This window comes from Ischnura elegans, chromosome 12 (genome assembly GCF_921293095.1).
Source record: "Ischnura elegans chromosome 12, ioIscEleg1.1, whole genome shotgun sequence".
Taxonomy (NCBI): Eukaryota; Metazoa; Arthropoda; class Insecta; order Odonata; family Coenagrionidae; genus Ischnura; species Ischnura elegans.
This window is the reverse complement of record NC_060257.1, coordinates 64,894,059-64,917,561: the sequence shown is the minus strand read 5'-3', so window position 1 is coordinate 64,917,561 and position 23,503 is coordinate 64,894,059. Positions and strand designations below refer to the sequence as shown.

At 38.2% G+C, this 23,503-nt stretch overlaps 1 protein-coding gene across 1 annotated transcript in view; it reads right to left on the bottom strand.

Annotated features, from left to right (window-relative positions):
* Positions 1–23,503, bottom strand: part of LOC124168911 (lachesin-like) — a 1,190,944-nt gene that overhangs the window by 383,285 nt on the left and 784,156 nt on the right. The window lies entirely within an intron of this gene.

The following is a 23,503-nucleotide window of genomic DNA, read 5'->3' as shown; positions in this document are numbered from 1 at the left end:
TATGACGATTTTCATCACTACGTTAAAAGACCCATGATATTACTTGCGTGGGAAGGATACGTATTTCCAGGGACACTAGATCGGCGTACCCTTCGAATCATGGAGAAAACGTATCTTTTCCCCATCATCCTGAACGCATACAGCCCCCGCCACACCCCCGAAACACTCTCCACCCGCCACTCAAAAGGCCCTTTCATCCCCTGCGTTCCAGCACCAATACCACCCTTCTCTAAGGCCACGCGCACAAATATATATATACCCATGTATACAGCCTATCCTCACATCTCCCTACCGACCCACTCTTATCCTACTTCTTTCTTCCTTCCTTTGTTGCGGCAAAACTCAATTCGCAGCTAACGAAAGCCTTTTAATATAAATAAAAAAACAAGCTTCCCTTTTTCTTCCTCCTTCGGTCTCTTATCCTTTTGCACGCATCCCGATACATTGCTTTCTTTCGGTGGCGGCGATATCCGTTCCCCCATCCACAATACAAGCCGGTTGATCATTTTCCACCGTGGGCGATGCAATAGGGATGGCAGTTTGCTCCCTACACTCGGGAAACGAGCCAAGGAGTAAGTGGGAGACCTGTGACCTTTTTAACCCCCACTTGAAACGGCTCGGAATTCAATGATCGCGGAGCAACGAGGGTGAAGAAACAGGTAGACGTGGATTTACAAGACAAGTCCCATAGGTTATAACTGGTAGTGGAAACTATCGCCGTACTTATTTCGCTTTTTTTAAGACCTAATGAATATTGAGTTCAAATCTATCGCTATCATAAACTCACAATCAATCAAAACGTAATAAGTGTTTTGAAAGAGGAAGTAATATCCACACCAGTAAATATGAAAAATTATTCCAATTATAAGCAAATTTATATTTATTGCACGCTGTACAGGTTTATGAGTACTAGCAGAATAGGAAATAATCCCATTTTGACAAATCTTTCCTTGATTTCAATTAAAAAGTAAATTGATAACTTAACAATCCTATTCTATCTGATTTGACTGCCGAAGTTCAATAGCTACTTTCCAAACCCGTCATTATTTTTTAACTTTAAACCATGAAAATGACAACGCAAACTATTTAATGCTGGCTATAAAATAAGGGTAAACAAGTAATGGAATTTTTAATATTTATTTTTAAGTCCTACCCCGTCACAAATTGTTAGAAGAAGGTTGATTCTTGGTTGAGGTCATTATGATTAGGGAGAGTTGAAAATCGGGTAATATGGTTCAAGTTGTGACTGTACTCTGTCATTTTTATCTCTGCGTGTGAGCTGGTGTGGCCAAAGCAAGTGGAGATCAGGGGAGGGAAGCTTTCTCGACACGTGACTTTGCCTTTGCCAATCAGCAAACAGTAGGCGTGGCTTCAGTGAGTCACTCTCAGACCGCCGCCGAGTGAGCATAGTGAATCTGCTCGTGAGGTAGTGTTGCCAAAACTGACGCGTTCTCCTTGCATGTGACTAAGTATGCCTTCCACCAACGGTGCCTCATTCAGCGCGGTAGCTGACAATGTCATGGGCTCCTGTGAAAGGAATATCCCCAATGCCATCCAAAAGAGTAGGTACATTGTCTCGGTGCCGGGACCAAAATACCTGTGGCCGCCTATGACTCGCACGTTTTCAGTGACGAAGTAGGGCGACTATGTTCATTTGGCAACGTTATGCTCGCTCCTCCTCTCTCTCTCTCGGCACTACCCCTCCCCTATCAGCGAAGCCTACCGAGAGTGTCCGGGCTCTCACGAAAGCTCACCCGCAGACATAAAGTGAATGGACTATAGCATGGTATTCAAAGTAATTTATATTTTGCATACTAAGGGTGCACTTTCTATCCCATTAGTTTGTTCTTAGATGTGTAGACTTTTCATTAGTTTTTTAGTCCCATATCATTTATTACCAGGCAATTGCCTACTTCTTTTTTAATAATGATAATTGTCTTTATTTGCGTATTCAACTTGATCCTTCTAAGCGATAGGGCTTGTCAGAAGGCCCTATTTACCGTACACAGTTTATATGGCAAGAATAAAATTTAAACTACATTTAAAAATTCATCGTCATAAACAGATTCAACAACAATAACATGACACAAAATTTTTAAGGAACTTTGAAACCAAAATAGGAGTATTTAATATCCCTTACAAATTTCAGGTTACTTAAAGGTGTTAGAAGTTCACAGGTGCCCTATATGGTAAAGATAAAAATGCTTGTCAATGCAAAGACAGTGGCGGAGCGCACTGGTTAGGTGAGGGAAGGTAATGTGCTATACTCGAGGGAAGCGAGGGGTGTTTTTGGTGGTTGCATTGGAAGGTGGTGGGATTTCGGAGCGAGGGGGATGAAAAGAGACTGCAGAGTGTTTCAGGGTGGTAAGAGAGAGAGAGAGGAAAAGGGTGGAGGCAGTCTTTTGGATTTCGAAGAGTGAAGAGTAAAGAGCGAATCCATGAGATGGGTTTCAGAAGAGGTTGGGAAGACGAGAATGCGGTGCTTGGGAAAGGCTCCAAAAGGAGAAGTAAAAGGAGGAGGACGAGTTAGGTAAAGGGGAGGGAAGTATGCAGGGAATGCTGGGAAAAAGGGTTGGGAAGAGACCGAGGCATTCGTGGAGGAAACAGTGGAGGGAGAATGCAAGAAACAGTAAGGAAGAGGCAGGCGATTTAGTTCGATGTATCGATATATTTAAGGGAAAATTTAAACGGAATCCCATGTATCGATTGTTGGATTTCGAAATTTCCTGTCAAAACAACTCAACGTTTGAATACTTAAGCAGCAAACAGTAAGGAAGAGGAAGGCGATTTATTTCGATTTATCGATATTTTACGAATATTTTAGATATTATTTTGCATGGAGCATCGATGATATCGACAAAGAGAGAAGCTGGCATTTGAATTCGATACATCGATTGTCGATTACGACATTTCATTTTAGAGCAATTCAATGTTCCAATGCATTAGAATCAAACAGGAAGGAAGAGGCAGGCGACTTAGTTCGATATATTAATATCTTACTTATTATATTTCACTTATTATGAATATTTTAGTTATTATTTAGCATAGAACAGCGATGAAAAAGAGGAAGATAGAAGCTGCCAATGGATTGCATTCCAGGTATTGCTGGATTTCGAAATTTTGTGTCAGAACAATTCAACTTTTAAGTACGTTAACAGCAAACAGTAAGAAAGAGACAGGTGATTTAGCTCGATATTTACTTTTTTTGCTTGCTTTACTGATATTTGCTTTAACTTTGATTTAAGAGACATTTTTGCATGAAACAACGATAACAAGACGAAGAGGTAGAGAGAAGCAGGAAATGGAAGCCTATGTATCGATTGTTTGACTTCAAAGTTTCTTGTCAAACCAAGTCAACGTTAAAATTCCATACAACTCAGCAAAAAATTTGAAATATTTAATAATTACAGCGAGGGCTATCGACTTTCAGTTCCATCCGAATCGTTAAAAATAATTAAAATTAGAAAAAAATTGAATAAAGAATTACGATGAAATTCAATTCAAAGAAAGAGGATTTTACTGGACGTAGAAAGTGTGGCCTTATGCAGATTATTGAGAGAAGATCAGGGATATAAAGGAGGCCAATTTTGGAAAATAGTGCAATATAAAGTTATGGCATAAAACGCAGCACACAGCATGGTTTTCAGACCCGTAATATATATGGCAGCATCAAAGCTGTCAAATAAGCTTGGATTTATTATATGGGATAGATATTGCGCTCCACAGCGGGGAATAATAATATTTGACTTAGCAGAATTTATTAATCCCTCCAAGAAGTCATCTTGTTTGACGTACATCACATTAACTGAAACGATGTCTCTTAGGCTAAAATCTCAGATCAAAACTATATCTAAAATTTCTCCATGCGATTAGATGAGCAATAACAGAAATTTCGGATATTTATTTTTCAATTGGAATGCTGTTACACTTTATTGAAAACGGTAATATTGACCTATAACTCTTTTACAGACGTTAAATACAGCACTCAAATAATATTGTCACCAAAAATTTCGCCAAGTGAAACGTGGTTATAATATTGTGAAAATCGAAGCCAATGCAAAAGCTGAACGAAATTTATGATATTGTATTGCAAATAAGAGGATGAGTTTGATGTTTCACAATATTTTTTTTTACCTCCCGTCATATTCTTCGAAGAAATCTCAGAGTTCCAAAATGTATTACATCCATTCAAATAAGGCACTTTCAAATCATTGCCGTTCGATGCCGATATCCTTTATCCCTCAATATTTTGAGAGGGTAATGTGATTGGATGCCAGAAAAAAAGACCCCTACGTAGGAAGAATTAGATGGCTTAGGGACGTTTGTGAGAAAAACGAAGTGATCGGCATTTTCATAAAAATTCCAGAATCGAAACTTTTAACTGCACTTCATTACACCACACCACCATTGGAAAAATGCTGGCAATAGTTAATGCTGGTAAAATATCAATTTGTCAAAAAATGATAAACCCCAATTATACCTCATAATCCACGATAAAAATGAAACATGGCCTCATCAGCGAGCTACATTTTGAGTTATTAGTAAACAAATGCTGTAAATTAAGACGAAATTCATTAGTTACATGAAAATGGCGCTCTGAAATAGCTGAAAAAAGTATTGCCTCAAACATTTTGGGATCAAATCATTCACAATCTGTGCGCCCTCTTTTACTCTTAACACACTCAATGTGGATGCCTTGAATTCAAGGCATCCCGCGCTAGCCTAGGACGCGGATGCCTTGAATATCAGGCTTCGGTCCCGTTAGGTTTCTCGGCCCGCCATCTGCGTCCGCGTCTTCTACTAGACCCTGCAATTGTGCCCAGCGTCTCAGTGTGTCTTCTCCTGAGACTGGATACAAGTCGTTTGCTTGCAGCAGATTTTTTGCCTTCTTTTTATTATAATATATTTATTATAATTTTATTATAATATTTTCTTTATTGATAGTGCAAATTTTAATAATTTAGAACTATGTATGATTGTATACGATTAAGGAAGACATAATATCTGATATTATTGCAAAATATTTTTTCCGCGTGGCGGTGTGTTATGATAAATTTTCTCAGCACTGAGTGTGTTAAATCTTCTTGGAGATGGCATTTTTTAGAACTGATTTTTTCAAAATAACATGCATGGATAGAATCTGTACCTGAATACGCAGTCGTTCATACCAATATGGTACTGAAAATCATTGCAGTGAATCCCTGATATCCTTGCTTCCTCAATATCCCCCGCGAGCCTTAGATTTGGGAGGCAAAGAGAAGAAGTGATGTCTGCTGGGTAGGAATTTAGGGGGCTAAAAAAAGGGAGACGTGGGGGTATACAGTGGTCTCTTCTGTGGAGGAAAAGGCGAGAAAAGGCTGGAGGGACGCTGGTTTCATAAGGAGAAGGCGAAGAAGGCGGATAAGGATGCGAGAAGTGGGAATGTAGGGGGCAGGCGAGTCAAGGGACCATTTCGTCGGATTGTCGCCTCGGCTGAAGGGAGGGTTGACAGTTAAAAGGCATTGGGAATAAAAAAATAAAAGAAAACGACGGAGGATCCCACTGAGGAATCAAAATGAGAAACTACGGAATTCGAATTTCTGTGCAGGGAGAGAAAGGAGAGTGGAGAATATAAAAAGAGGTTTTCTTTTGCGGAGAAAAATGATCCAGGAGAAAGATTAAGGCCACATGTCGCAATTTACGATACACAAAAGCGGGTGGAGACTGATTAATTTTTTTAATAAAAACTTTACCGTCGTTAACGATGAAGACTGCGAAGATAAAATTCGCTTATTGAAACTATTTTTGGGAAAAGGAACAACATTATTATTTAAAGACATTATCTTCGTGCTCTCCATAGAATTTAATTAAGAGACGGAATAGTATTATTCATCATCAGTATTAACAATCGAAACAAATGTATCAATCTGCAACAATTTAATTTATTGGCAGTACGATACCTTTTTTATCATTCATATTCATCAATCATTAGCCTATATAAAGCGATCAACTTCAAGTAGAATAAACCAGAAACGCAGCGAAAATAAACTCTCTCAAGAAAGAAGCTGATATTACTTCACTGCTGAGTAATCCTTGGACTCCATCCTTCGTGGGGCCTTCGGAATATTATGGAACGCCATAAATTTCAGGCATGCTTTTGAGGATGCTTACACGGAATCAGATGCGCCCAAAATTGAGAGGAATTACAGTGGCGTGAGCAATTTATATCCACCGCCTTAAGGCCCTATCTTCCGTCTTCCCACCTTTCCCCGAATTACGCCCAAGGAGCGCTGCTACCCTCCTCCCCGCCGCCCACACTGCGAGGATAGCCTTTTCCGAGTCTCACGGGGTAAGGGATAAATTGAGCAGGGTAGACTGAACCTTTAAGCCTCCCTAAGCCGCCGCAAACTCTTACTTATCCTACTTATTCACCAAACCACTTACTGTGCACTCCGCTAGGGACCGGATAATGCCGGTAAGTGAACTTGTATTAAATTCACTACGCTCGACAAATAGCGCGCCAAAGGGGTCCAATAGCGGAACGGGCTTCGCGTCTACAAATATGGATTAATGCCACAAGTTAGCTACGGTAGAGTTAGACTCATGAAGGCAATATGTATGCCCCGTCTTCTACGGTAATAGCCGCATTAAAAAAAATCATAATGCCATGCGTAGCATTGCTCTTTTATCAGCATATTTTATACTAACGTTATTTTTTTCTCATAATATAGCCGGGAAAATACATCGCAATAATATAAAATACTTACAAATCCTTTTTTCCAGCCTTTGTATAAGTTAACATCCAAAACAGACATCGCTAACCATATTAACTTCCAGCATTCAAAGGAATTGGAATTGAAACGGAATTGCGCGTTTTGTTAAAATCAAAACTAATCAGTATTTACTAATAGTGGGCGAAACTGGCTTCACGTCTACTAATATGGGCGAATGCCACGAGTTAGGTACAGCACAATAAGACTCAGGAAAGTAATATGGCTGAGCCTCCTTCTATTTTAATAGCCGCATTTTTGTAAATCATAATAAAAATATGTTGAACATCTTTTATCAGTCTATTATACGATACCTTTCTTTTATTTTCTCATAATGCAGCCGACGAAACGTATTTCGAAAACATAATACTAGCAAATCTGCAATACTTCGTCCAGTTTGTAGCCCATTATTCGCTCAGAATTGCAAAATTGGAATCGGTAATTATATAACCGTCCAGCATTCAAAGCAATTGGAATTGAAACGAAATTGCATATCTTAAAAATATCAAATTTTTTACCACTACTACTGGATGTCAAGGATGTATTCAAGAGCTGATTGGAGAGAATAATGCGAGGTTTTCAACAAAACGCTGATATTATGAAAAATAAGAAGTGTAAAATAAAAATCAAGAACGTCTACCAGACGTCAATCTATTTTCTTTTCTTTACCCACATTGTGTTTCCAAATCTAGGAAATTATCCTCCCCTTTATATTATTATTTATTATATATTACTTCTGAATTAGTCACCATTATCATTTTATGTTTCGTCTCATTTCTGGAATTAATACGAATATATTATTGCTTTTTGCGTCTGGTAGACGCCATGTGACAACTTGAGGTACAATTCGTTACATGTTAATTCCTTCTTGATATTCATTGCAAAGTTTTTAAATGAGCGTAATAATTTAAGCAAAACATAATTTACAACTATTTAAATCATTCAAATTTGGGGATACGCGACTTTTTTCTTCACATTTATTATTGTAATCAATGTATCACATAAACGCTCTTAATATCTCCAGGTGAGTACTGCAGATGAATTCTTCTCGGGTTCTCAGCCAGGTTAATTCTTTCGTGTAAGCTGAAGTTTCGAGAAATGAAATGAAATTGGACTTTCAAAGAGTAACACGGACTTGAAGATGGGAGACAAGTAGTCTCTCGAAACTTCGGCTTATACGAAAGAATTAACCTGGCTGAGAAGCCGAGAAGAATTCAATCAATATATCACATGAATGAAACCATAATTGCTGTAAAAATTGTGCATTAAGTATTTTATTAATATGAATATCTCCATCATTATTATGCATATATTTGATGCCCATGCATGAAATTATGCATTACAGTTATACGAGGTGTGTTAAAAAAGTATCGCGAATTTTGAATTTTTCGCGGGTTACGTATAATCGAATTTCGATTTTTTTGTGGCGTTATGTTGGTACTCATGTCTGTCACTTATGCCGACAAGCTCGGCCATTTTGAATGTTTACTTAATTGTTGACAGCTGCTTTGCTTGCACGTGTTTTGGATCGTCTTCGATTTTTACCATGGATCAAAGAACCTGTATCAAATTTTGTGTGAAAAACGAAATTAAGTGCGCGGATGCATTCCGAATGTTGACTGTGGCATACGGAGAAGCTACCTTGGACCGAAGCAACGTTTATCGGTGGTACAAAATGTTCTCAGAAGGCCGAGAAGATGTGAACGACGAAGAGCGTGCCGGACGCCCGAGCACTTCAACAATAGACGAAAAAATTAATGAAGTGGAGAAAATGGTATTGGCCAATCGTCGAATCACCGTTAGAGAAGTTGCTGAGGACCTAAACATATCGATTTGCTCGTGCCATTCGATTTTTATCAATGATTTGGGCATGAGACGGGTCGGGTTGGGTTGGGTTGGGTTGGGTTGGGTTTGGGTCCGCGACGACCCAAATTTGCTGCAGAGGGTCATAACTGGTGACGAATCGTGGGTTTATGGTTATGACGTGGAAACCAAAGCTCAATCATCTCAATGGAAGCTGCCGCACGAACCAAGACCGAAAAAAGCGCGCCAAGTTCGGTCGAATGTGAAAGTTTTGCTGACAGTTTTCTTCGATTGCAGGGGCGTGGTGCATCATGAGTTCTTGCCACAGGGTAGAACGGTCAATAAGGAATATTACCTGCAAGTTATGCGCAATTTGCGCGAAGCAATCTGCCAGAAACGCCCGGATTTCTGGAAGAACAAAAATTGGCTTTTGCACCACGATAACGTCCCTGCTCACACATCGTTGCTTGTGCGCGACTTTTTGGCCAAAAACAATACACTAATGATGCCGCAGCCACCGTATTCCCCAGATCTGGCCCCCTGTGACTTTTTCTTGTTCCCTAAACTGAAGAGACCCATGAAAGGACGACGTTACGCTACGATTGACGAGATAAAGACGGCATCGAAGGAGGAGCTGAACAAGATAAAAAAAAATGATTTTTTGAAGTGCTTCGAAGATTGGAAAAACCGTTGGCACAAGTGTATAATATCTCATGGGGATTACTTTGAAGGGGACAAAATAGATATTCATGAATAAATAAATAATTTTTGAAAAAACACAAAAGTCGCGATATTTTTTGAACTCACCTCGTATATTACAGTTATTTCTACTGGCGTGTTTTACGTATTTTTTTTTACGTTTTCTACTGACGTGACGTATTTTCTTTAGCCATTGCAAAATGGCGTCAGTGATACGCCGCGCAACAAATTGCGTTCCTAAATGCGTCACAACTGATGAAGGGTTAAACTTTATAAATTAGGCCATTTAATGACAGAATCCCAGCCCTCAATCTTAGACGAGAGAAATATTAGAAAGAAAATATAAATCTGCCAGTGTGAAACCAATGCTTGCAGCATTAGGAAAGCTACAGAGAGCCATCAGAGAGATTTAGGGTGAGTTGAAACGAAGTATATGCAAACCTTCAACTGAAAAAAAATACACTAATACGCCAATCCTCGTAGGGATCAGAGTCGATGTCAATTAAATCCCGGATATGAAAACATTAATCTTTGTATGCATAGGGTTTGTGAATAAGTACATTTAACTAATCTATTTATAAATGTAAGGTAATCATGAAAAACAGGTCACACATAGTATTTGTGTGCTAATTTCATTTATCCAATATCCTTGTCAGCCTTTGAGTTATTCGACTGTGGTAAATTAGTGAGTGGTTAAGTGTAAGTGCTATGGTTCAGTTAAAATGAGAGAAAATGCAGTAAAACAGCATTTATAAAATATATTTAAGTATTTGAACCGTTTCAACCACTACCGAGGTTAACACGACCCGGGTGTTGTAGCATTATTACATTGTCCATGTAACTATGCTATGAAACCTGGTTTTTCTTTTCCAAATAATAATTCCCCAGTCACCCTCCGTTTAAGAAAAGGGTCGCTTTCATTCCGTTTGCATAAGGCTTGGCAGATGGAAATTCGATCCATCATTTTTTTGTGCTTATTGGTGGGGCACCCAAATATCGAGCTCTTTCTTCAATTCAGCTTTGTGCAAATGGTGTAAAACTGTATTATAGTCAATCTTAAGCTTCTTGGCGATGTTAATACTACTAACATGCCGGTTAACGTCTATTATTTCTGTGATTTTATCGACATTTTCGATGACGAGCCTGCCCGTGCGAGGTGCATCTTTAACATCAAAAATTCCTGAAAGGACCACAAAACCAAAATTGCTCATAATTAGCTGTTGGAGTACGGGGACCGTAACCACCATAGAAAACTTCAGCCGCTTGGGTTGCATTTTAGCCTTTATCAAAAAAATGTAAAATGTACCGAATTTTCTCGTTGCCGACCTCCAGTTTCAACACCCTGTAATTAACAACTAAATAGACAACATCTGAATTTATTTAGTATGAAATGTCACCTTGACAACGAGCTTTTAAATCGTCGGGTTTATACTTTACGAGATATCGATTCCTAGAGCAGTGGCGTAGCCAGGAATTTCGTTCGGGGGGAGGTCCAAAACCAGGGGGGAAAATTAAAAAAAAAGGGTACTAAATAATGGGTTTTAAACTAATTTTAACACTTTCCATAATCGAAAAACCTAATTTGTTAAAGAAATATTTTGTAAATTCATGATTTTTAAATATTTTATTTTCTTTTATGAAGGAAAATAATTGTGTTTCTATATTTCGGGGGGGTCTGGACCCCCCGGACGTCCCCCCTGGCTACGCTACTGACCAAGAGCCGTAAACCTACAAAATAATGGATTTCTTTTTCCCCCAACCTAATATCTAAGTGAACCTAACAAAGTTTATTCATTTATATTTATTTGTAATCTACATCTCAAACCAATATAATAACTATAAAAATCTATAAAAAGAATAAAAAAGTTAAGGTTCAGTTGAAGACGGCATTTCGGGGCGGCCTCTTGAATGTTCCGAAATGGCCAACCATCTGCGTGTTGGATGTCACCGAGAAAGGGGCGTGGGCAGATTGGAGAAGATGATGATGAAAGTAGAATCGGGCGCGGAGTGAAGAGAACGGTAATGATGGTCGCACGAGAGTGGTGATGAGTGAAAAGCTGGTCGGGAGACTAAATGAGGCATAATGGCCGGAAAACCAACGCTTCAACGGAGGCACGAAAAAAAAATCTCCACTCGCCGCAAACCCCCGTATCAAGCGAGGCAAAACAGGGTTCATTAGCCATTAAAATTAGCCCGCTATTCATTGCAAAAATGCGCCGTCTACCGTGAGTGGGCATATCACTTGAGTGTCGAGGCTCCAAATCTACCACCGTTGGCGCCATAATGGCGATTAGCTACGAAGCAGAGAAACAGGCGGGGGGTGGGAAAGAAAGTTGTTTGGAGAGATTATATACCCCCCTGTGTTCATTGTTCGCATTCCTGCCTATTGATGAAAGGTGGATAGCAACAAGATGAGAGAGAGAGAACCCCCTGCGTGGAGTAAAGCACTAACTCCCTGGGACAATGAGATGATGCTATGGATTTTGAGTGTCCAGGAAAACGATACAGAAAGCAGTGAGCAGGTGCTACTTTGAAAATTTCGCGAAAGAATGTCTGGAAATTTTGTATTTTTTTTTTGGCGTCCGCGGAATTATCCTGAAGAGGACATTAAAGAGTGGGTACGTACTAAGTGATGGAAGGCATTAAGGCACGAATATGTTCTGATGTAGCCATTAGGGGAATATCCCAGTCAAATCTCCACTTACACTCAACACTGCCCTAATCGCGCCCGCAGTTAGGAGCCATGGTCTACCTTGGACCTTGTGAGAGGGAATCGCGCCGAAAATTGGAGCTAATTGCAGATTGAGGAGTGAATGAATTTTTGACTGCTTTCGCCCAAAATTAGCGATGGTATCATGATTACGCCAGGGCAAATTCCCTCGCAAACCGTAGAATTGCTTCGCACACAGAAAAAAATTTCCAACTCATTATCTGAGAATAGAGAAGATAAATGTAATGGAGGAAGGTAGCATTTTGTTCACAAAAATGCCTTAAAAGATGAAAATCTATTCTCATTTCAAATTTCTTCATCAAAGGCCTGCTTCTTCCTATGCAACCGTCACATATCAAATTCCTGTCTCTAAATTACATCTCTCATACCATTGATAACTCTAATTGATTGATAGGGAAAATATAACCGCAATGCAGAGGAAATGGGACTTTTTATACTCCATTGAAGCTTGATGAGGTATCCCATGGTCATTGAAAAGCAAAGTATTGAGAATAAACAGCTGTCAAAGCCGGAAGTTGATGCATGCCTATACGAAATTCATTCACGTGAAAAGCAAACTGTATATTATTACGTATTAATATAAATATTTCTCGCAATAGTTTAAAGTATATCTTTAGTGACATGCATTGTTACTATAGTGAATTAATAAGCACGCGTTAAGCAGTAGTTTATTGAGTGTGGGGAAATATATTTTAAAAATTTCAAGCAATAATAAATTTGAATAGATAGCAGGATGATGGGAGCCAATGATTTATTTCCTAGAGCCGAAAATATTGTTTCGATATCATAAAATTGTGCGTGAAAGAGAAAATAACGTTTGAAAATTTATTTTCCCTATCTACTGTAGGAAAAGATTACCATCCCAATACTCACTCTTTCGTGGGCTGAAAATGCTAAGGCAGAAAAACGAGAATATGAAATGGCATTTCAGGAAATGATATTTTCAATACCATTTCCTCAATCGTAAGAGAAGAAAGACATGAATGATCACTTGTTTAATGGCAATTGGAAAAGGAACTCATCGAATTAGAATAACCTCTATTCTCCAGAAATATCATGCTCATTTACATCCTTAAATTTAAACATAATTATAAATCACAATGTTGCAAGATATTACATAGATTGTAAAATTATGGATAACATTAGAGGAAAAATCCTAGTTTCTTAAGCATGTAATCGAAAATCAATCTCATTTAGCGTGGATATCAGGCATCAATAATCTACCAGGCTTGCGAGAAAATTTTAATATGAATAACACCTTATTATTCATGTAGGGTAATTTTTTATTAATTTCGTATAAAAGACAAAATAGCTGGATATAGTGTGGTGAAAGAAAGTCAAGAGGGTGCATTAGGGCATTGCGACTGGACTTTGAGTCGGTCCAAAAGGGGTCAGCGCTTGCGCATTCCGGAATGGAAAAAAGAAGAATGGTAAAGTAAAAGTTGGGCGTTTGAATTTGCATTGTCGCGACGGACTCACACCACGGTCGGCTGAAAAGCGGACGGTTTTGGGAAGGTCATAACCCGTTCTGTAGAGCAGCTCTCAAGCGACCCAGCCAAATGAAATTCCGTATTCATTTGCTCACCGTCTGCCGATTCCAATCATCACTGTGTAAAGCAGGTGAGAATATTGACCCCTTTATTCACTTCGATGCTTCATTATAGGGAAAAATGATCGTTCAAAATCTATTGGACGATTTAGGATCGAGTATTACTCCATTATGATGGCTGGAAACACTTTTTCTTCGCTCATGTTTACGTGAAACTTACATAAATATTGTTTTTAAATCAATACGTGAAGAATAGAAAAAATATAATTTCACGGCATCTACTTGATTTTCTATGGATTTATTTCATTTCACCTTCAATGCACATTTGATAAAATATGATATAAAAATAATATTTCAAATTATATTTACCTTGTGTCTTATCATGAGAAGGAGAAAAACAGGAAAAAACAGGGGAAAATTTCCGTCGATAAGGCTAAAAGTGAAACTTAGGAACAGTACCACTCAATATTGAAAAGTGTTCGCTCATAACAAATGTCACAGAAGTCAAACCACGTTTATTAGTTAAATATCGTACCATGGTCCGGTCATAGACCTTGAAAAATCACATATTTAAAAATATCAGCTTTGAACTGCCCACACAGCAGGTGCGGTTGGGAGCACAAATTGGGAGCACATTGGGTTACAAAGATTTTAAAAAATGCACTCCATTTGGCAAAAGAAGTAGAACTTCTACCGAGAGGACTGTTGTCTCCTCTATGCGAGCTTAAATATTGGAAGCGTAATACCGTACGCCTCCCAGAGATCTTAGGATGGTTGAAGCCATGACAAGTACGGATAGCAGGAGTGTCGTAAGGGTAGATGGTTGGATTTTGGGCGTAACAGAGGACGAGAGCCTAAAGACAATGGGTGGGGTCAGAGAAGGGGTTGGAGAATGACGGCCCGTTGAGGATCCGCGGGAAGATGGAGCGACAGTAGTGACATGGAGAGATGGCGGAGAACGGTGAACAATAGGGCGCAATCCTTGATGCATTGCTGGGGAAGGCATCTGAGAATTAGCATGAGATTGGGAAATGGCACGTGAAAAATTGGTAATAATTATGGAAAGAAGGGAAAGCCATTGTATTGAGAGAGCATTTTCTTTCTTGGGGAAAAGAATGGCAAAATTGGCGGACGGATGTCAGTTTTAAATTTCTTAGTACATGACGAAAAGCTAGTCAAGGAATAGTCACAGAATTTTAATTTTCTTGGAAATATGATTAAAATAGATTCACTGCTGTCCAAATCAATTCTATAACCCAAATTTGTTTCAGCATCATAGTTTCATAATGAGGGGCACAAATGACGAAATAGAAAATTGTTGCTATAAATAAACTAATTTGGACAACAAACATTTTTTCGATACATATGCAAATAGCAACTTGTTTTTTAACATGAGCGGCACTCACAGCAAAAATGAAAATTTTTGCTATAAGTAAATTAATTTGGGTGATAAGTATTTTTTTCAATCATAGATACCTGTAAATAGCAACAAGCTAAGGAAGGCTGTTAAGTACTATTGTTCATTAGGAGGAGGAGAATAAAGCCATTAACGCTTACCAATCATCGAAGAATAACAAAAATATATACAAAGATCTCCATTCATATGGATTCGAGCCCGAGTCACAATAATCACCAGATATTTCCACCCTGCCCCGGGCATCAGACACCTAGTCCCCAGCATTGATTGGCCATAACCGAAGAAAGGTGGCGTAATATCAGCATCTAAAGAAAATGAGAGACTGTAGTCGAGGTTGAAAGTCCGAAAGTAGGCCCCGGTGAGGCCACAATCCGGCCCCTTCTTCGCCTGGGCGAGGGGTCTTTAACAGAGTTTCAGCCATTTGAAATAGGTAATATGCATCAGCTATGATATTTGGCGCATAGGCCAATTTCGTCGCTAATGGAGTCAAACCATGAGGACAGCCAAGTTGGTAACTTCCTCCTTCCACCATTAGCATGTATTATATGGCAACTATAGGTTATGGTATAAGTAATATATTTTGGAATTGAAAACTCATAATTAAATAAGTTAATACTTAAATAAATGAATGACTAAAAGCAGGCTCTGAGTGAAAATGGACCTTATGCAAGGGAATTTAAACCAATAGATAAGATAAATAGGTTTGAGTCAAATCGAAATATCGATTTTTGATTCCAGCGACTTTCGGGCATGGAATTGGAATCAAGAATCGATTCCGATTCCAAAGATTCCAGGAGGACAAATATTTTGGACATAGACGCTTAGATTGGAGCATAGAGGCTGCCACACACCTGAGCCATTGTGCACTGTAACAAGGGTGGAGCTACGATTTTTTTCTGGGGGGTAGGCAAACTGCATTCTCATATTTGAGATTAAAAACTTCACGCAACAATTACTCTACGAAATACACTTTTAATTTTAATGTAAAAATTATTAATATGTGAATATTTATAACTTTTATATTAAAATATACGTTAAAGAAAATATTTGTGTTAAAAATATCGTATATTTTGAAGCGTCTAGGGGGGCACGTGCCCCCGTGCTCCCCTAAATCTGCCTATGCACTCTATTTAAGTAAACAATTTATGCCTGAAACAGTTAAAATTTTTATTATTTCATTAAATCTAATAAATTATCCTATAAATTAAATATTAAATTAAATTAAATATTAAATATAAATAAAATAAATTGCTAAATTTTTATTAATATACTTTTTGGGACACTTAATTGTCTTTGTTATTTTATGTTATTCGATCTTAAATTTAAATTCCACTTAATAATAAAACGTTATTGTACTTTTCCACACGATTTAATTAATACGACCGGTTTCGTCGCAGAGGCGACATCATCAGGTACAGAATCCGCTATAATAACAGTTATTTTGCTCTTGTTTAAGAATGGATTTTCACAAAGTAAAGCCAGAAACAATCAAGTTAAATTCCACTGATAAATCAATATCCCACCTGTTCGTATGAATAAGAATTGATGGAATCGGAATCTAGAATGGAGTAGAATGAATCGGAATCGAAAAAAAGTGGAATCGACTCATCCCTAACAGAAAAATAAAACTACTAATATTGCAAAAGAGAATCCTCTGGTCTGCCTCTAAATGTGTTGTAACGCACCGCGCATTTAAATGAGCTTACAAAATTCGCCACTCGCGTCGCTGACGGACAAAGTGATTCGAGTTTTACGGGGAAATAAGGTATAATTAGGGGTGTTTACTTAAACTTTTATGCAAGATGTTGTGATCAATCGAATCCATAGCAATGCTTTTCAATGCTTTTCCTCGTAATTAGAAGCAATATACAGCGAAATATCAGAAGGAAGTGGATCGCACCACCGCGCTGAAGACATTTCAAAAACTGATTAAAATACGACCAAAGTGGAACCAGAAACCAGGCGTCAATGGGATGGATAAGAACTTCCCATATGCAGCCCCTTGGTTAAAACTCCCATTGGTGCGTGCGAGGATACGAGGTTCCTCAGCTTTATATCCCCGCCCTGGGACATCTTGCTCTGCTGTTCGATTCCAGGTATTCTAGACCCTTAACAAAACTTTCTCATCGGGGATGCATGCCTCTTCCGGCGCAGGCCATAGTTCTAGTGCATTAAAAGCCATTCAGAGTTTTTACCAGAAATTTACCCGATTCATTCTTTCACTGGTGGAGCATTCGTGCACACAGACTTTTGTAAACAGTAGTACACCAAAAGCTTTCAGCATGGTGCTCATTCAACCTACCGCTGCTTGAATAAACTGCTCTGAAGTAAGAGTACCGCTGACTGAACGCTAGAGAACTCACTACGCGTATGCATCTACGTTTATCTATCAGCCTAAGATCTCGCGACGAACGTTCAATGCAATTTCCCCACTCCCGGAGAACACAGCTAATATTTACGTAACGCGTTCGCTCCTTGACTGCTAGTTTCTGGTGACAAGTTTGAAAGTACTTGAATAGATGGCACGCTGTTAAAACGGCGGACACGATAAGGATTTTGGAAAAGAAAAGTGGCAAAAATAGTAGGAGGATTTTGAATACGAATAAGAAAAAAATAAATACGTATCTACTGTAAGGAGTAAGGAAGGGCAAGGGAAAGAGTAAGGGAAGGAAGTAATCTCTCACCAATGAATAAAAAATTGAAAATTTAAGTCGTAAATTGAGTTTATAAATCCCGAGAATATTCCATTGCCGTTGTTGCCATAACTCATCCTATACTATTCCACTCTCAGAGGGATACATGAACAAAAATTAAGAAACAATATACAATTATTATCGTTAGAAAGAGAACAAAGCTGGGTGTTACGACTTGTTCTCAGTTTATGGCTCACATTTTTAAATATTTGTCTATAATACGTTTCACCAAATTGTTCATAATGAACAAAATCATTTAAATTCGAGATTCTTTGAATTGAAATGAATAAAATAATTCATGATGTAGTAGGTTCAGGTGATTTTCAATTTCACCTTAGATGAACGTCCAGGGAAATCGGTATATTTCATTTACATCAATTTCAAATGTATGCCGAGTATGTAAGTCAAAAATCAGTTAACGGTGATGACATTGATTCCTATTGGCAACCAACCAGTATTATCAACATCCCTTCCGACGATAAATAAGGAATAAAGTAAATAAAGATAAACCTCTCTTGTTAGATATTAATATATTTTGCCAATCCTTCCTTACATGCCATGCATTCTACTCAGATTCATATTTATTTATACATTCATTCCATTCACATTAGATTTTACACACATTTCTTGTAAACATCATCAGCATCCACCCTCTGCTCCGAGTGATGAAAAGTTTGTTTTTTAGTGCATTTCTTACTGTATTTAAGTGGTACTATTATTTTTTTCAATTATTTTTCATTATAATATATGGCTATGATTAATGAAAAAGAATAATCTAAAACACAAAATGTCGGAATGGACCGGGCTCGAATTCCTTTCCTTCAACATCTTTCAGTGTTCACAGTTCTCGAAGGAGCTATTACCATCTATTGAGTAAATTTAAAACTCTTTTACCATTTGGAAGTTTATAAAATCAATTAGCACGGCTAACATCCCATGATTCTAGTTGCGAAGGGCGAACCGGCGAACGTTCCGGCCGGCGTGAATACATACGCAACGAATAAGTCTTGCAGCAAACGTCTGAAATAGGTTTATTAGTTTGACTCAGTTCTTACAAAAAAATTTTGACATGATAAACGGCATTGTGCCAAAATATACCCAGCTAAAAATAAATACCATCATCTATTTATTAAAGATTCACTTTGCTATTCGCACTACTCTTTCCAAACTTGAAGTTGACACGTAAATGAATATTAATATATTACGCAATGATAAAGTCATGTACTCAAAAGAGAAGCAGCCACATATATATTCTGAAGATATTGAATGACAGCAAAAAACGGATACCCTCAAATTCAGTAATTTTTTCTATGCAATAATAATAGGTAACTGCCTTGTGACGTCACGGCCAATATTCAACATGGACACCCGTTTTAGCGGCCTTTGAATGTTTCCATATTTCGGACGGTTATCTCGAATCAAGTATTCACTATTAGGATTTAAACTGTGGTTTTACGACATTATGTTGTTCTGAACTCTAATTTAAAAAATGTGTTTGGTGCATTTGAAACACTAGTGTACTTCCCTATTGTACGAAGTTTTAAATGTCTGATTAATTATTGAATTTTTTTGTCATCAGAAGCAAGGCAAAATTTTGAAGTCCGACAATGGGAAATCAGTAAAAATCAACTACAAGATTCAATCCATGAAACAGATGAAGCACGTTAAGGGAAAGCGTGTATATACGCAGGGTCACGAATTTATAAACAAAAACAAAAGAAAAATAAATAAACATTTAAATTTGATTTAGAATATGACTTTTCGGTACACTTAACTCGTCCCATCCTTCCAGGGCTAAAAGGATCACTCGGTTCACATATATATGACGTGATAACCCAAATGTGAGTTTAAGTTAAGGATTTGGATACGAGTCCAAAGGGTGAGATAGAAAAAAAATAATTCAAACTTATATACTTCACGACCCCTTATTATATATATATAGAAAAAAAATAGGCAGAAATATTTGATGAGAAGTAAGCATCCCCTACCAAAATCCGCAAAGTCATTTTCTTGATCTACATTGATATTTGCAACTTACTGCGGAAGATGAATGCTGAAGACGTAGTAGTTTTGCTAGGTTGAGTTATAAAGTTCATTAAGTTGACAGAAACGGCTAATTTTACGGGGCGCGGAGTCTTTTATTGAACCGGCGTGTCTACATTTCTGAATTTTTCACAAAGAAAAAAATTGATCAGAATTTAGATTCGGATTAGCTTTAAAATAATTTATTACTTATTATTTTAGCGTGCGTTGAAGCCCAGATATAAATTTGCAATATAAGTACAGCGGCACATCTTTTTGACGCCGACAGTAGCATCTCGCTGCCCTGTGTGCGTATCATATGTCCGGAGAGCGAGCGCGTTCCTGATTATGGCTAGGATGAGTGCTGGGTGCCTGGTGTGGAACCACCCCGTGCCACACACCATGGTGATTGGTGGTGGCTTCCACGGTACCTCGTAGATGTATAGGTAGATGAATGTACATGTGATAACTGGAGTATATGGTGGGAGATGGAAATTAGCGACTCAATGGGGAACTTGCATGCATTTTTTTTATTTCACAGGCGGACAGAAAATTATTTTCTGAATACAACAAAGAAAACCGCATGTATATCTGAGTTTTCCTTCGCGAGATATTTAATGATAAATATAACGAATTTTAAAGCGCGGGAAAAACTCCCTCACCCCCCAAGTCACTGCCGACGAAGCCTCGATGACGTCAAAGGTGCCTAAACATCACGCGAAGCTATTGTTGTGATTGTTTGTAATAGTTGCCAGCAGTTGTGAGAGCTTCGTTTGTTAGACGTGTTGATTATTTTATATTTAAAGATAAATATCCAACGATAGAGGCTCTTAAGCCCTCATAATTTGTATTATTTATAATATTAATATCTGAGTAAGGGCATAAAATATAAAACTGGAGCAGTTAAACCAAAAATTTTATAATACCTAAATAACATCGTTGTAGGAGTCTGAGCCACGGCCATTGGAAGGGGGATGCGTTAATTGTAAGTTGATGTTATCGACGGCATATCATTCATTTAAGTATGTAATTAGAACGATTTGATGTTTACTAATGTCCGCTTAGCTTTTATATACAATAACTTCATCCGTTTATTCGTAGGTACCGGAGAATTCGTCATTTAGGACTGTCTGTGCTTGTATTATGGGGTGGATTCCAGTCAATGCAACTTTTGCTCGCTGATTGGAGACATCTAGGAACATTTTTGTGCCAAAATAGTGTTATTTTCAAGGTGACTTCTCCCGTTAAGCTACTGCTAATAATCACAGTGCCAGTGGTAGTAATGCACAAAGTTTGACAAGGTTGAAAAATATCGGCCAAGAGTTATCAGTGTTCCATCGTGATTGAATTGTGAAAAGTGCTATTAAGCTATCGATAAATGTCTAACAGTAGTGTAAAATTGTCAGTGGCGTGCTAATCTCCGTTGTTCACCGTAGATATGACATTTCACGATCACGCTATTGAAATAAAAACTGTGTGTGAAGTTTGTTATTCCATTATTTGAACGAATAGTAGTGAGAAAAGTCACCTGTGTCACTTGTGTGGGCTAATTTAAGGGTTTAAATCAGTGAATAAATAGTTGTTTTCATCATAACGAGTTCTGTTATTGTAAGTTGTACGTGATGAATATAAGAATGTGACAATGACTTCCAGTTTTTGATAAGAGTATTTGCATATTTCCCACTATATTTTTATGGTATATGCTAGTATATTGTTTATGGATTTACCTATATTATTGAAATAGGTTGTAGCTTGTGTGTGTGTTGGCAGCGGAACCGATTCGCGATCTCTCATGTGGATTGTGTGCAGACTGTTTTGCTGTGAATTCGTACCGTAGGATAACCTTCTCCGCTAATTCGGCGTAGCCAAATTCAACAGCACAGCTTACTCTAATGTCAACAGCACAGCTTACGATCGTTATCCTCCAGTATTACAAGTTTCTTTTACATCTCAATTTGCCGCCGACGTATAGCAATAATTTGTCTTAACAAATTCCATGAGGGTCGTGGCATCAATTTTTGGTGTCCGAAAAAAAGGATGGTGTCCTAACACCCCATGCCACACGCCTTTTAGGCGGCTTGCGGGGTATTATGTAGATGTAGATGTATTTCAGGTGTACTATTCGAACGAGTGGCAACGTTATCATCCATTTTTCTGATAACTAAAACATACGAAGTGAAACGCTTGTACTTCATCATCCCGATGCCGCATTATTAATATCCCAAGTAATAATCTAGGCACAATAGCCATAGGAAAACTTGCCCAAGAATAACAGAACAAAATAAAGTGACGATGAGCGGCTAAATACTCCCTCAAAACAAATTTTACACCATGCGCTCAGCGTATTTCCCAACTCCCTACGGTTATTTAGGCACCTATGACGTCACGCCTGGCCTCGGCAACGCTCGGGTGTCTTCGCGCAGTGGTCGGCTCAGAGAAAATTTCCTCGATTTTAAATGCAATTTTTTTATTTCTTTTGATGTTGAATGGAGAAACTGAAGGTATTTTTGCGAGCTAATGTATATATTTGACTTATTCAAAATAGTTTTTAGAGCAATCTACGACCCATGCAAGTTCCTCATTGCAATCAACGGCAAAAGAATTGGTAAACGACCACATTATGGTAATACTAATATTTGGGTTAAAATACCCAAGTTCAACAAATTAGAAAGAATTCCATAGAAAATAAGCATTTAAATATAAATTTAAACATTACGCATGGGCCAAAATAACCGATTGCTCTTCTTCAACACTTGAAGCGCCGGTGCGATCATTTAGATCGTTTTTTAATATCAGATGATCTCTTCTTTCTTCACACATCCATATCAGTCCGAAACTTACACTTATATAACACCACAAGATATACTGTAAATATCTTCGAAGTTGCAAGCAGACATTTTTCTGGGCGTAAACGGGTGTAATATAGGTGTAAGTTTCGGATTGATATGGATATGAACACAAACTGTGGGAGAGACACGACAGAAATATAGATGAGGGAAGAACTAGAGTAAGGGGAGGGAGGTTGAAGCTGCACAACCATACCCAACCCACTCATCTCGGATTAGAAGCAGGATCCAAAGGTTATAATACGAATGAGTGTCTGTGAGGGATTCTGAGGTGAGACGGCTAAGGGGCACAGCGAAACAAGGGGTGGATACGCTTCCCCTTATGAATTCCCGTAAAGCAATAATTAAATTCCATTCCTCGTACGTAACAGTGTTTAGCATACTCGGGCCAGTCGAATGGCAAAGCGGGGGAGGGAGGGGTGGGTTAGTGAAGGGGTTGGGGAAATAACGCCCTCTGGAGGTGGATGCGGGAGCATGGGGATGCTGAACAAGAGGTTGAAAAGCGTAAAGCATCCCGGGAGAGGTCAGGGGGCATTGTTTTGGGAGCAAAGACCAAATTCGGTTGTCAACATGGACTGCTGGGGATTGTGGGGATCTGAGGCAGAAAACCAGTGTAGGAACAGAAACTTAATACGCAGATGTTATAGGAAAAAATGTACTTCATTAAGGTTCGGTTTTACAATGTCTAGTTAAAATTTTATTGTGTACGGAAAGAGTATCTCACGAATTCCTCCACTTATGGCCGCTCTTTAAACTAAATGTATTTATGAACTATTTTGCATTATATCAATATAAAAACATTCTCAAGTTAAAGCTTTTGCTACAACATATTCTAGTTAATGCTAACCAGAATTGAAATAATTGCCGTTCTTAATGTGAATGGATGGAGAAAAAAGAAATTTATTATGCACACATTTATTATTCATTTTAAAGCGGACTGCCATGAGATTTGGGTACCAAAGGCAGTTTATCCAAGGATTTTTGCTGTCTCTTC